General features: G+C 40.7%; 1 protein-coding gene across 29 annotated transcripts in view; it reads right to left on the bottom strand.

Moving 5' to 3' along the window:
- ptprdb (protein tyrosine phosphatase receptor type Db) overlaps positions 1-12,739 on the bottom strand; it is a 131,392-nt gene that overhangs the window by 72,423 nt on the left and 46,230 nt on the right. The window contains exon 1 of one of the 29 annotated variants that reach the window (XM_067497225.1): positions 3,308-3,332. The exons of the other annotated variants lie outside the window; for them this stretch is intronic. The gene's annotated coding sequence lies outside the window, so the exon portion shown is untranslated. Of the gene's footprint in view, positions 1-3,307; positions 3,333-12,739 lie in introns of those variants that run through there. 29 annotated transcript variants of the gene reach the window in all.

Raw genomic sequence — 12,739 nt, 5'->3', positions numbered from 1 at the left:
AAACTTCTAACCCTTATATAAATGGACCTTTTATCCAAACACTGCCTGAGTTATATTCCATATCCTCTTGTATAATACACTATGTAAACTAAGCGTTGAGTAGATTCTGTTCTTTAGTTTGGTATAAACAGTACAGCCCCTTGACCTTACACTCTTTGCCTTTGAATAAGAGCTCTTCTTGCAGTGACTGCATTAGGTCTTCAGCATGAGGCAAACATAAACCCATTCACAGAAACACACACACGCACAACTATGACTGCGTGAACTTTCAGTTTTTTTCTGAATCAGAGGAGGAGGAAGCAGCAGTTCAGAAACAATGCTTCATGCATTCACTAAATTCCAATGTGCACCACAACTCAAGAGATGGCCTTCCTTTTCTGAAAGAAAAACACTTTCCTCTCCAATGAGCACTAGGCTGACTAATGCCAGATAAAGAAGAGTTGTGTGTGTATGTAAAAAGTCACACTTCCTCCATGATGCCCTCAAGGTGACTTTATGGACGCTCGACAACTTAAATCACAGTGGAAAGATCACTGCTTTTTATCCATGTAGATACAAGCTCACAAAAGAGAAAATCCAGAGGACAGGCAGAATCTAATGATACCTGAAAAAGTGGGAAAAGTTTTATCTGCCACAGAAATGGAGATAGATGTAATCTGACAAGTCAGCTACAGTGTAAAGAATAACAATAACACCATCTTGAAGGTCAAAGGGGAGGTGGTGGACAGTTGAGTCTAAAAATAAACTTTTTGATCAATGTTCTCCAATGTCATGTTACAATGGCTGAGAGAAAAGGATGGGGTTACAAAACCTTTTTCCTCAGATTGATTTTGGCCAGCGTAGGAGTGGGAGTACATGACTATGACTCAAAATAACATGCAGGGAAATGCTAAGACATGAACACTATACAAGGGTTTTAAAACGACTGATGTTTCTTGCTGTGCATGCCAATTGAGGAACCAACTTGCCAACTCTAAACATAACACGATAATTAGAAATGCATCGTGAGCCTGAAGATTACATCTTGCATATGGTGTTGCCAATTAAAGTGCGGAAGAAGTCTGCAGAAGAAGTACAGTTAAATCCAGCTTCACCAAATGAAAATTCTTAACTAGATGTCTATATGAGCTAAGAAAAAATTGCTAAACTCATGCAAGCCTCAGAAAAACTTGAGATCTGACGCACTTAGCAATGTCACATATATGACACACATCAATTTTTCCGGTTTCTGTAAGAATATGTGAATTTACTGTGTAATGTTCCACAACAAAAGCTGCCTCATTTTTTCCAATGGTGGTTATTTCGTTTGGATGTGAAGCTGCATAGTATATTAGGATGGAGGTCTGTCAAATGGAGAAAAGAGAGACATCAAAGAGACGGAGGGGAGAGAAGGTTTCATCCCTCCAAGTTAAAAAGAGAGACAGGAGAGAGAGAACGCTAGAGAGACAGAGAGCAAAACCCACATCCCCTCTGGTTCAATAATTAAGACTGGGGACAATAAATATGTAATGGGTTTTTTTTTACCACCAAGTGTGGCTGCCTCTTCTTCTTGGAGATGGGACCGCAGAGAGACACGTCCAAGAAGAAGGACTAAGTATACTACACATTAAAAATGGATGCAAGGAACACCAGTCTTGACTGGCCCCGTCAACCAACCACCCAGAATGTTGTGATGGGAGTTGCCGTGGTTACAGGGTTCCCAAATGGTCTTTGGTTGTCAGGGTGAATCAAATCAGACATGAGCGCCAGCGCGAGTGCCTCCGCCCTTGCTAAGCTTTCTGCCGTTGGGGGCACCACAACTCAGTGATGTCATTGAGGAAGAAAGTTTGGACCTACAGTGTGTGTGTGTGTGTGTGTGTGTGTGTGTGTGTGTGTGTGTGTGTGTAAAAAGGAGAGATAGGAGGAGAAGAGTGATCAAGAAAGTCTTGCAGAAGGGATGAATAGGCTCACATGATTTCCCAAGCAACCTCCAAAAAAGTTCTGGTTGCTACTATCAGTCCTCCATCTGTCTCAACTGGCTCCAGCACTTTATATAACAGCAGGGTCTCTGGGTTCCCTGGGAAACATGACTACTGTATTATTAAACAAATATGGATCTTATTGCAAAAACATGTCCTATATAGCTGTGATGCATGTCACTGCAAAGTTATTGAGACTATTCCAAGAAATTGAAAAGGAAAAGGAAGGAAGAGTATTTTTTCAGAGAAAGAAAGTAGCAGTGGCAGAAGTACTCAGGGCGGACTTATAGAAACAGGAAATTTGTTTTGTGATGCAGTTAGATATCACTCTCATATCATCACCACTAAATACAAGGCTACAGCCACCAGTACGGTGTGTGTGATTTTATGATACTAATATTTTTTCATATTGCTACTACAGAGTAAAAGTAGTTACTTTCATCCAATTCTGAGTGAAATGTAAAGAGAACAATGCAAGATAGTATAGTAACCGAACTCAACAAGTCAGAAAGATAGTGCATGATGGAGGGCGCTGTGCAGGAATACAGTACATGGACCATGTGTTTTCCTCTGAGTGTGCATTTGTGTGTGTTTGATCTGAAGGCATCAGAGGAGAGAAACTGTATGGTACATTGTCGCTATTGGGGAGAAGTGCAGAGCTTCTCTTGCAGTAGAAGGAAGAAGGGGCCATGAAAAGAATACTGAGGAGAAGAAGGGTATCATGGGAAATGGGAAAGCTTCTGTCACAACACAAACCCACCCACTCATGCAGAAACTCTGATATGTGGCAAACTGTACAGCCATATTCCATAACAGGAACACAAAAAGTATTTGATAGTAAACACAGACATAATGATGTACTTTGTAGCTTAATGTTTGATAAACAGACACACCACACTCATGTGCTGAAAAAAGATGGATGTGGGGAAGGTGGTGTTTATCAAATCAAGTCCTTCTTGTGTGCTCTTAATAACATCATCAATCATGACACTGTACCATCAGAGGGAATTTGGGAGTCAGAGGGCAGGGAGAAAGCCTATAGGCTAAACGAGACAAGCTTTAAAACAGCTTATATACTGTAAATCATATCTACTGGAAAAAAATATTTCCATAAAAAATTATAACATCCGCTTCATTGTTTTGACTCCTAAATAGTAGTAGATACGTCTGTGATGCATTTTACTGCAAATTTGTTAAAAGTCTAATTAGAGAAAGAGGAAAATTAAAAGGAATCTGCAGAATCTGAGGTTTTAATGTGATACTCAATGATATTGGCACATGGTCAGTGCTTGTTTTTCAGTGTAAGAGATAATGAAAAACTTCATAGCAAAAGTTTTAAAATGTCATACTTTGAGTGAAGGTAGACAGGTGTTTGCAGCCCATGGACATATATAATGTGTGTTTCACAGTTTTCCTAAAGTTGCAGAAACACAGGACGCTGAAATAAAATCAGTTTAGTCGCTTCAAAGCATCTCCAAGCTTGACAATCAGATCAATGTAATCTATTAGAGAAAGAAGTAGGATAAACAAGAGAAACATATCATGACATATATTGTAACATTCAGTAACATGCATACTATGTGTATGCCTATACACTTTAAATGATTTAGCTGGATAGTAGAACCAAATAAACAAACAAATATTAAAACAATAAAATGAAAAAATATATACTACCTGGTAAAGAGTTGGCCTATAGTTATTCATTTCTGGCCTAATTGGTATTATGGAATATTTTCATCTTTCCTGTGGATACTAAAATTTGCCAGATGGTGACAATACGGTTTCACATTGGCACAGCTGTGACTTTAATGGAGTTTCAACACAGAATTTTATGTTTCAATCTATAAGACAGATGCATATCATACAGCAGATTTCTTTATCGGTCCTTATGAAGAGAGAAAGACTTTCAAAAACAAACTTTTTCTTTCCACCATCAGTTTTTCACTTAAGGGAATCCACTTAGCCACACCTAACCGATTTTTCTACTTTTAGCAGTTGGGGGAGAAATTACAAGAGCAAGATTATGCAGCACAAAAGCACACAAAGGTGGGTCCTCAGAGATTTCCCTGTAAAGAAATACAGTTTTATTTGCACATGTTCAGGTCCACGCTCTTCTCGTCTCCTTGTCTCCCTTCTTGGAATTGAAAATATTTTTACATAGCAATGAAATAACAATGAAAAATATTTTTTAGACGACACAACACAAACTTGTGTCCGATAAACCCTAATATATATAAAAAAACAAAAACAAGACACACATAATCATAAAGGAGCATAATGATCTAATCTGTCACTTCCTCAAAGTCTGATGGGCCAATACATCAGTGCATGAAAAGCAATCTGTCACGGAGCAGCGGCGGGTTATGGCAGCGTGCTGATGGATAGGTGCTGTGGATGGAGAAGATGGCTGAATTGCCCTTGTCGGACTTATGAAAAGGAGAAGGATGGGTGGGGGGTGGGAGGTTGAGGATGCTGGTGGGGTGGCAACGAGACCTAAATGTGTTCTGAACAGACTCGTTTGTCACGCTTTGTCATCGAGGGACATCGAGACAGTAAACAGCCAGTGTACAGTAGAGCGAGTCAAGGGTGTGCTTGGCTGTATATGTGACAGTGTGTAATGATTATCACACTGCCTGCTCACTTAGGACCATCAAGCATCTGCAAGTGTTGTTAGCAATTTGATCTTTGCAGCTTGCTACTCCTCGTCCGTGCACATTGACAGAAGGTGAAGTCATGCCAGAAGTCTCTTTTTTACATTTCACAATTTCAAATGGCTGAACAATGTTAGGGAAACCGTTGCGGTTGGGCATTTAGTTTTGAGGGATACAGTTAGGGGCTACAGTGCATCATGAGAATGAGTGCCTCCACAACTACAGCAACATGAACATGTGTGTCTCCGTGTACAGTATGTGCACGGGCTCCCATTAAGGCAAATGTATGTGTTGTGAAATCCAAATTATTTGACCCCAATCTCTGCCTGCATTATTTATAGTCTGAAGCCAGCTTCCCCTTGTTTGTTTTTCAAAGCTTGTCTGAGGAGTCAAAGTGTGGGAAGAAAATTGAGAGGAAATGGGAGGAGAGATGACAGCAAAATATGGAGGAAGTATTCGAGAAATGAGCACTTTTCTGAATAAGCTGTTTCTCCTCTCTCTCTCTTGTTGTGGGTAAACACAACAAGTCACATCAAAAGCATTACGGCTAATTGATCGCTCTGGACCTTCCTGGAGTCTTCCCCAAGGCTTTTAACTGTTCAGAATATATAGTTAGTGCAGACAGGCTGCAGAGCCGAATTTCACCAAGAGAGCTGCCCTCTCGCACTGCACCACTGTACGCTCCAATAAATGCAGTTTACAGTCCATCTCTTTTGTATTTGACACACACATGCTTGCAAACACCACAGTCCCCTTCCTCAGGCCTAGCTGGCAGGGCAACAGTATGTATCCTCAGAGACCTGCTGGGCCAAATCAATGGTAGCCAACAGCCTTCTACAATGAGCGCCACCATTTTACTGGCTGCCACCCAGCGCAGAAGAGAAGCAGCTAAATAGTCTATGAGGAGAGCAAATCGGCAAGGCTCTGCTTCTTAAAATGAGCACGCGCCACAACAGGAAAAAAAATATCAGCGTGTTCCAGAGTGTGTGCATTCTGGGCAACCAATTTGTTTGAGTTTAATGTATGCTGCTTGTGAGGTTGTGTGTACTTGTGTGGATTCATGAGTTGGGCAGTACATATGGGATAAGCAAGCTTATGAAAAACTGTGTCTGTTATCTGTGTATGTGTTGTCTGTGTGCACCTTTGCCAATATAGAGGTTGACTGCTGAATTCCAACCAGAGAGGTGTAGCTCATTCATCTCATTCAGATGATTATTTTCTTTTATGTGGTGTGGCAGGCAGCATACGTTAAGATTACCTGCAAATCTCTCTCTCTCTCTCTTTCACACACACACACACACACACACACACACACACACACTATATGTCATCATGTGTTTTTCTCTCTCCCACACTCTCACACTGCTGGCATGACAGACTGGTTTCTAATCGGTGAATCAGCATTTTAGCCAAGAAATGTCAGATTAAGTTATAATCTTGCGTTTTAGTGCCTTTTACTCTGTACACACATACATGTGTGTGTCGTAGTTTTGACACTGCCCTATTATATCTGCCTTTCTGTGAAAAAGGAGGCAACTCAAGTGCTTGTACTTTGTGTGCACCCACACACAAACAAACAAACAAAACATGCCGTCTTGCACGTGAACTTGCACACAATCAATGGGAAGCAAAGACAATAGTGGGGTCAGGAGGTGGCTGCACAGTGCAAAATGATGGGAATCAATCCGTGCTTTGAGTGGATTCTTAACCTGACTAAAGTGTCACTGGGTTGCTTATAGAAACCCACAGGCTTCTACCACAAATGTTGGCCCATTAACTAACTTATTTGACCAAAAGCAGTTTAATATGCTTTCTGTGTTCCCTAAAAACATCTCATATTAAAGCAAGAATTTATTAAACTAATGAAACATTTAGTTTTGAGGGGTTTGAAAAGCAACCCAATGAAATGGAGAAAATGTGGAGCAATTTGTTTTGTGTCTTCATGAACCCAAATAGGTTTTTATTAACACCACTGCATCTTGTGCTTATAGTATATACAGTACTTACTACTCTTCATACAACCTATTCATAATTTTCATTACTGAAGAACAAAACAAGGTACAAACAAACACAACATTATTCTTAGTTTTCAGCTGCATGCCTTTGTAAGTAGCAAAAAAAAAAAAAAGGCTCCATTGAAAAATACTGCACAGTTTATTGATGTTTAACCTGACACAGAAGCAGAGCCCCGTCTGTAACTGTAGAAGTCAACCTTGTTATTTTCAACAAACCTATTACAGGAGCTTCTTATGAAAGGCACGGGGGAGGCCGGCAGTTGGTTATATGTCTCTTTGCTTTGGCTGGGAGATTCAGGGGATGCACAAGGAATATGATGCCAATCTCTACACCAAGGGATGTATTAAATGACAGATTTAATTTAATATTGAGAAACTGAGAGACCTGCTAAGGCACTTCCTGTGTCTAAAGGCTGTCCAGGAATGGAGCAGTTGAGGGGTTGCTGAGTAGGGGTTTTGGGATACATTAGAGCAAAGGAAATGGTTTCATAGCACATGTTTACAAGTTGAAGGATGGGCACTGCATAATCATGCAGAGACTTTCTGTTGGTACGTTTTTATCTAAAGCATTGGGATGTCTTATGATATTAGCATTCGTATTATGTTTATCGTATTGATTGATAGTGACACCATATCACTTTTCCACTAGGTTTTCCCAAAGGCCTAAATGCAGTTTATGACTATTCACATTCCAGAAAACAAACCAGTGAAGACATGTTGAACATGCAGCCACATACATGTAGTGCTGTACGTGCTCTTTACATTCACACACTGACATATTCACACAACTGTATAAATGAGACACATATCCAAAATCCATCAGTTACAGCAAGACATTTCAGGTCACATTTTCAATACTTGCATTCATGCCCAGTGCACGCTGTTCTCGGAGGACTGAGAATATCTAGTAATTTTAGGGCTTGAAAAAAAGATTATTCATCCTCTTGCACATACATACACACACTCACACAGCCACAGCCCACATGGCATGCCAATACTCACATCCTGTAAACCTTTAAACCTCATTTGAGGTCAGTCTTTACTGTGATTGTTCCGGATAGAAATCCCTTACACAATCAAATCTAAATGTAAAGGCCACACACACACACACACACACACACACACAAACACACCAAACACATCATTTAATCCCAGGTGCCTTAGGGAGTCTCGGGGAAATGGGGAGACAGAACATAATTCCTAAACACGAACAACAAGAAATGGGATTTGTGTCTGACTCTCAGTCCCCTAGAGAGAAGAAGAGAGGAAACGAATGACAACAGGATGAAGGATAAATGAAGGGACAAAAGAAAAAGCTCAGCTCAACAATCCAATCCTGTTTCAATTGGTGAAAACAAACAAAAAGGACAATCAAAGTCATTAATTACACATCTACAGACGAACACTGGCAACGGCAAATCCTGGACAAACAGACAAATTAGAGAGACTAATAGAATTAATGTGCAGGAGGTGATTGGTGGGAGCCATTTTGAGGCGTCCAGTGGCTGCTTGGCCTTATTGTTTGTGAACGGAGAGGCTGCTGAGACTTGTCCAAGGACTGATGCTTTGCCGTGACAAGGACAACAGAAGTAAAGACTCCCACAGAGAGTACCGAGCAAAAAATCTCTGCCCTTACCGTATAATGGACTGGAAAATTCTTCACTTTAGCCTATTAATCTGTAAAATGTTCATATAAAAGTCAGTTTTTGGTACTTCTGATTGATATAACACAATAGTGTTTCATAGTGAGTTCACATGAAAGGCTTTTACATTTATTATTCTTTACACCTGGAGGTGGGGAGCTGTTTCCAAGGAAAAAATCCTCTGGCACATGAAGTGATAAATGTTTCTCCTGGAGCTGCAAAAGCAGTTAGCAGAGTTAGCATGAGCTGTGAGATCTGCTGTACCACAGCTGCAGAAAGAAAGGAGTCCCACCTACAGAGAGAGCTTAAAGAGAAAATCCGAGCAAAATAACAGGCTGTACTGTTTGACCTACAACTAATCTTTGGGAAAATACCACGGCAGTGACCGCTTTGCACCAAAGACGTTGCCAAAAGCACAGATATTTGGATGACCATCAATTTAAATAAATAAAGTTACATAATCTGTCACTTCAAAACGGGAGCAAACACTGGCTCAGAGCCCTATCTTTAGATCTACGCTATATGCAGCAGAAAAAAACAAACCATGACAGTGATTTCACAGTTTTACAGCTTGTTGATGGGACAGTGATGAAATAATGGAATAATACGATGTAATGCAAACACATTCCACACAGGCGGGCACATAAGAAGAGAGCACCAAGCAAAGGGAAACTAAAATATATAATTTATGTTTAAAAATGAAGAAAACAGAGAAACTAGACAGCTGCAAACAGCAGCAAATCCTCTGGCTTGGAGAAAGCAATGATGTGGAAGTCCTGCAGCCATGCCACTAAGCCCCACGCTGCAGATTAAACTGTAGTAAGAACGGGAAGCAAGGAGGGGAGAAACAGATAGGAGGCAGAGAAAGAGAGAGAAGGAGAAAGAACTGCAGCGGGAAAATAAAGCTTTGTGGTCTGGCACCAGTTTGCTATGTCAAACCATCATGCATGCCATGGGGAAAGAAGAAGGGGGGGAGGGAGAAGAGCGCTGGTGAGAAAGAGACAAGGAGAAGACAAACATTTAAGAAGAGGAGAGAGACAGGAAGATCAAGACAATAAATGTGAGAAAGAAACTGAGAGCAGAGAGTGGGAAGAGGAGGGAAACACTTCAGGCTTGACTGTGGAAGGCTCAACATGTTTGGCTCATATTGTGTGTCTGTCTGTGTGTGTAAGTGCGGTTGGAAAATGGCATTGTTGTGGTTGTGCCTGGCTCCTTCAGAGTGTCTCCATCTGATTGCAACAAATGGGGGGGGGGGGGGGGTCTGCAAAGGGATCACCCCAACCACAAATTCTGACATGGTCTCTTCTTCTCTCTCTGTCTCTTTATGTGTTTATGTTTCTTTTCTATATTTGTGTCTGTTTCCTATTACACATACTTATATCTTATTCCTTTCTGTGAAAAACCTTCCACAAATAAAGACACACCAAGAATACACTGCACATGTATTAATTATGGAAATCTAATGCTGGAACATCTTAGTTATGGAAGGGTAAGAGAACACTGCTGAAAATGTGAGCAAAATTGTTTGCTTGTTATGTACAACTACAGTGCTTTGATTAAAAAAAAATGACAAAGGAAACCATGAAAAGGAAAGAAAGTCGATAGGTAGAAAGTAGACAAAAGACAAAAACATACCTACAGAAAGAAGCCACAGAAAACTAGACCGCCTAAGTCAAAAACAGATGAAGCAAGCAAAGTCTTAAGTTAAATTTTTAATATCTCACCATATGCTACTCTCCACAGGTGAAGACAACTTTGCTTTTAATTACCCATTCACAGTCTGTATGTGGGTGTGATTGCACGACGGATGGATGGAAACAGAAAGAATGTCAGCGTGGGGGCAACGACAAAGAAAATAAAAAGTCTGGGTAGGCTATAAACACATGAGAGTAAAACATGAACAAACGGGTCAAACTGAGAGATGACAGAAAAGAACATTATTGACTAGGCTGAAATGCTGGAGAAGTATAGGGAACGTGAGAGTAGAGGGCAATCTAGAAGTCAGACACGGAAAAAGACAAGAAGGCAGAGACACGGGTGAACGGACGGACAGATGATAGGGAGAGCCGAGATAGATTGGAAGCTGTCCCCCTCCGACTGCCAGGTAAATCAATAGCGTCGCTGTGCCTCCCCCACTCCTCTCAGCTGCTCGTCCACCTCCTCCACTCCTCTCGGCTCCACATCCTTTTACTTTTGCAAGCAGCAACGCAGCTGGATGCATGCTAACTGCAGCTGAAGAAGGAGCCTCCCGCCTCCCCGTTCTGACAGTCAGCACAAGGCTGTCTCTCAAAATAGCTTCTTCGAAAATCTTTACATTTACAGCGTGATTCTTGGGAATAATTTTGAAAATGTATGTTTGTTTTCTCACTTCCCTAACTGACCAGACAGAAAAGCCCAACCTCTGATTGAAAGACAAATTTTTTTTTGGTTCTCTTCTATATCATATTGTTTTTTGTTTTGTTTTTTCTTGGCTTGGTTCTGTGTTTGTACCAGGACAGTTTGACCCAAGCAGAAATCTGGCCCTGTCATCCTGCTCATGTCTTCTTAGTTTAGACTACATTTGCCTGGTCTGTGGGAACCAAAGTCACAGTCACTATAATTACCCGCCCAATTCCTGACACCTCTGACCTTAACATCACCTCTCCTAACCTGACCCAACCCTCTGGTCAGTGACAGAGATACATATGTATACGTGTGTACGCACACTGGGATGCTTGTATGAACACAAAAATTTCGAACTGTGCTGACAAACATGTAATTCACAAACACACAGACACACACACTCACTCACACAGCTGGCTCTGCAGGCACTGGCATCCATCACATCTTGTGAAACTTAATCTCTCTGAGAGGAGGAACAGCTGCACTGGCACGCATGTACACACACACACATACACACACATGCAGCACATAAACACAGTGCAATATCAGCTGGGGTAAAGCCCTTGTTCATCCACAGAATGGCGTGTGACTAGGCACCTCTGACCTGAGAGTAGCAGGGCATGGTTGTAAAACAGGTTGTAGTCCACTCTTCTAATGTTCCCAAGCACATCATACGTGTGCAGCATATTCAGTCCTTTTCATTACATATTTAAAAAGCAAACATGTTTTTATATTTAATGTAATACATCATAAAACCCAAAAATCCCATTTTAGAAAATTGTCACTTCACCTTCAAACACATACATTTGGCCAAGAAAAAGCACCGTATATATTAAAATGACATGTTAATAAATTTGTTTGTAATTTCGGATGTTTCACTAAAATCATTGCACATGGCTCCCATTGTGTGGGTTTTAATAGCAACATTTTATTATAGCACTTAGCAGAGAAACTATGCATATGTAAGATCAGGTAAATACATGAAAGTATATCTCTCATTCACATACCCATGCGTAATTGCTGTTAAAGCACTTGTATGATTGATTTGTGAGCTAGTGAGGTCTGTAATTCTGCCACAGAAAGTGTTTCAGGAAGGCTGCTGACTACTGTTGAACACAATCACGGATTCATACACAGAGACACACAGCACACCACAGCATATTACAGTCATTAAGTTATGCCCGTGGCATAAAGAGAAATATAAATGTGGCAAAATTGCAGCAAAGCTTTCAAGTACAAACTGTATGCAATCAGTGTGTCTCACAGGTGAAAGTAGCTAATGTATTCAGCATGCTGTGCTTCATGGGATTCAACTATCATTATTTGTAGACAGTATTCCAGTAACCTTTTAAAAACATGTCTGAATGGATTGGACACAGGCTGGTAGAGTAAAATCCACAGGCAGAAATTCAGCAAAATAATTTACTGTAGCCTACTGGAGTACTTAAGTGTTCATGCAGTTTTGCATAAATTCATGGGGAGCCCGCTGTAAAACAGGTTGAACTGACTGACAGCCATTAACAAATCCTATTTCCTTGAGTCTGTATTCACCATTAAATGTCCATCCAGTCTGCTCTGTGCCAGTGGCATTGGTTCAGTCGTGAGAAAATACCTCTGAGCATGTTTTGAGGGGGAGCACCAACCCCAGTAAAAACCAAGCGGTTTACAGCTTCTCTAATCTCTAATTAGCATTAAAAACCTCATTTCAAGATCCACCCTATAGCCACAAGAACTGTAATAATCTCCCAGTAAATCAGATGATGGTGCAATGCAATAATGACACCAAAACAGTGTTTACTGTATAATCATATTTCTGTTGCAACACAGGACATAAAGAACAACAAGATCAGTACTGGGTGTATTGTAAGCCATTATATGAATAACCTTATGAAATGCATGGCAGGCTACAATGAACATCAGTGATTGGGCTAAATTAAGATCAATATGAACTCATTATTGTCTGGCTCCACCACGCTCCAAATCCTAAATTAGGAAAATAGCCTAGAAATATCACAGTAATTTTCCATCAGTTGCACTTCAAAGCCAAGGCGACCACTTGAAACATCAATAAAACAACTAACTCGTGTTGG

The sequence above is a fragment of the Channa argus genome, chromosome 3 (assembly GCF_033026475.1).
Source record: "Channa argus isolate prfri chromosome 3, Channa argus male v1.0, whole genome shotgun sequence".
Lineage (NCBI taxonomy): Eukaryota > Metazoa > Chordata > Actinopteri > Anabantiformes > Channidae > Channa > Channa argus.
The sequence above is the reverse complement of the archived record's forward strand: the minus strand, read 5'-3'. Positions and strand labels throughout refer to the sequence as shown.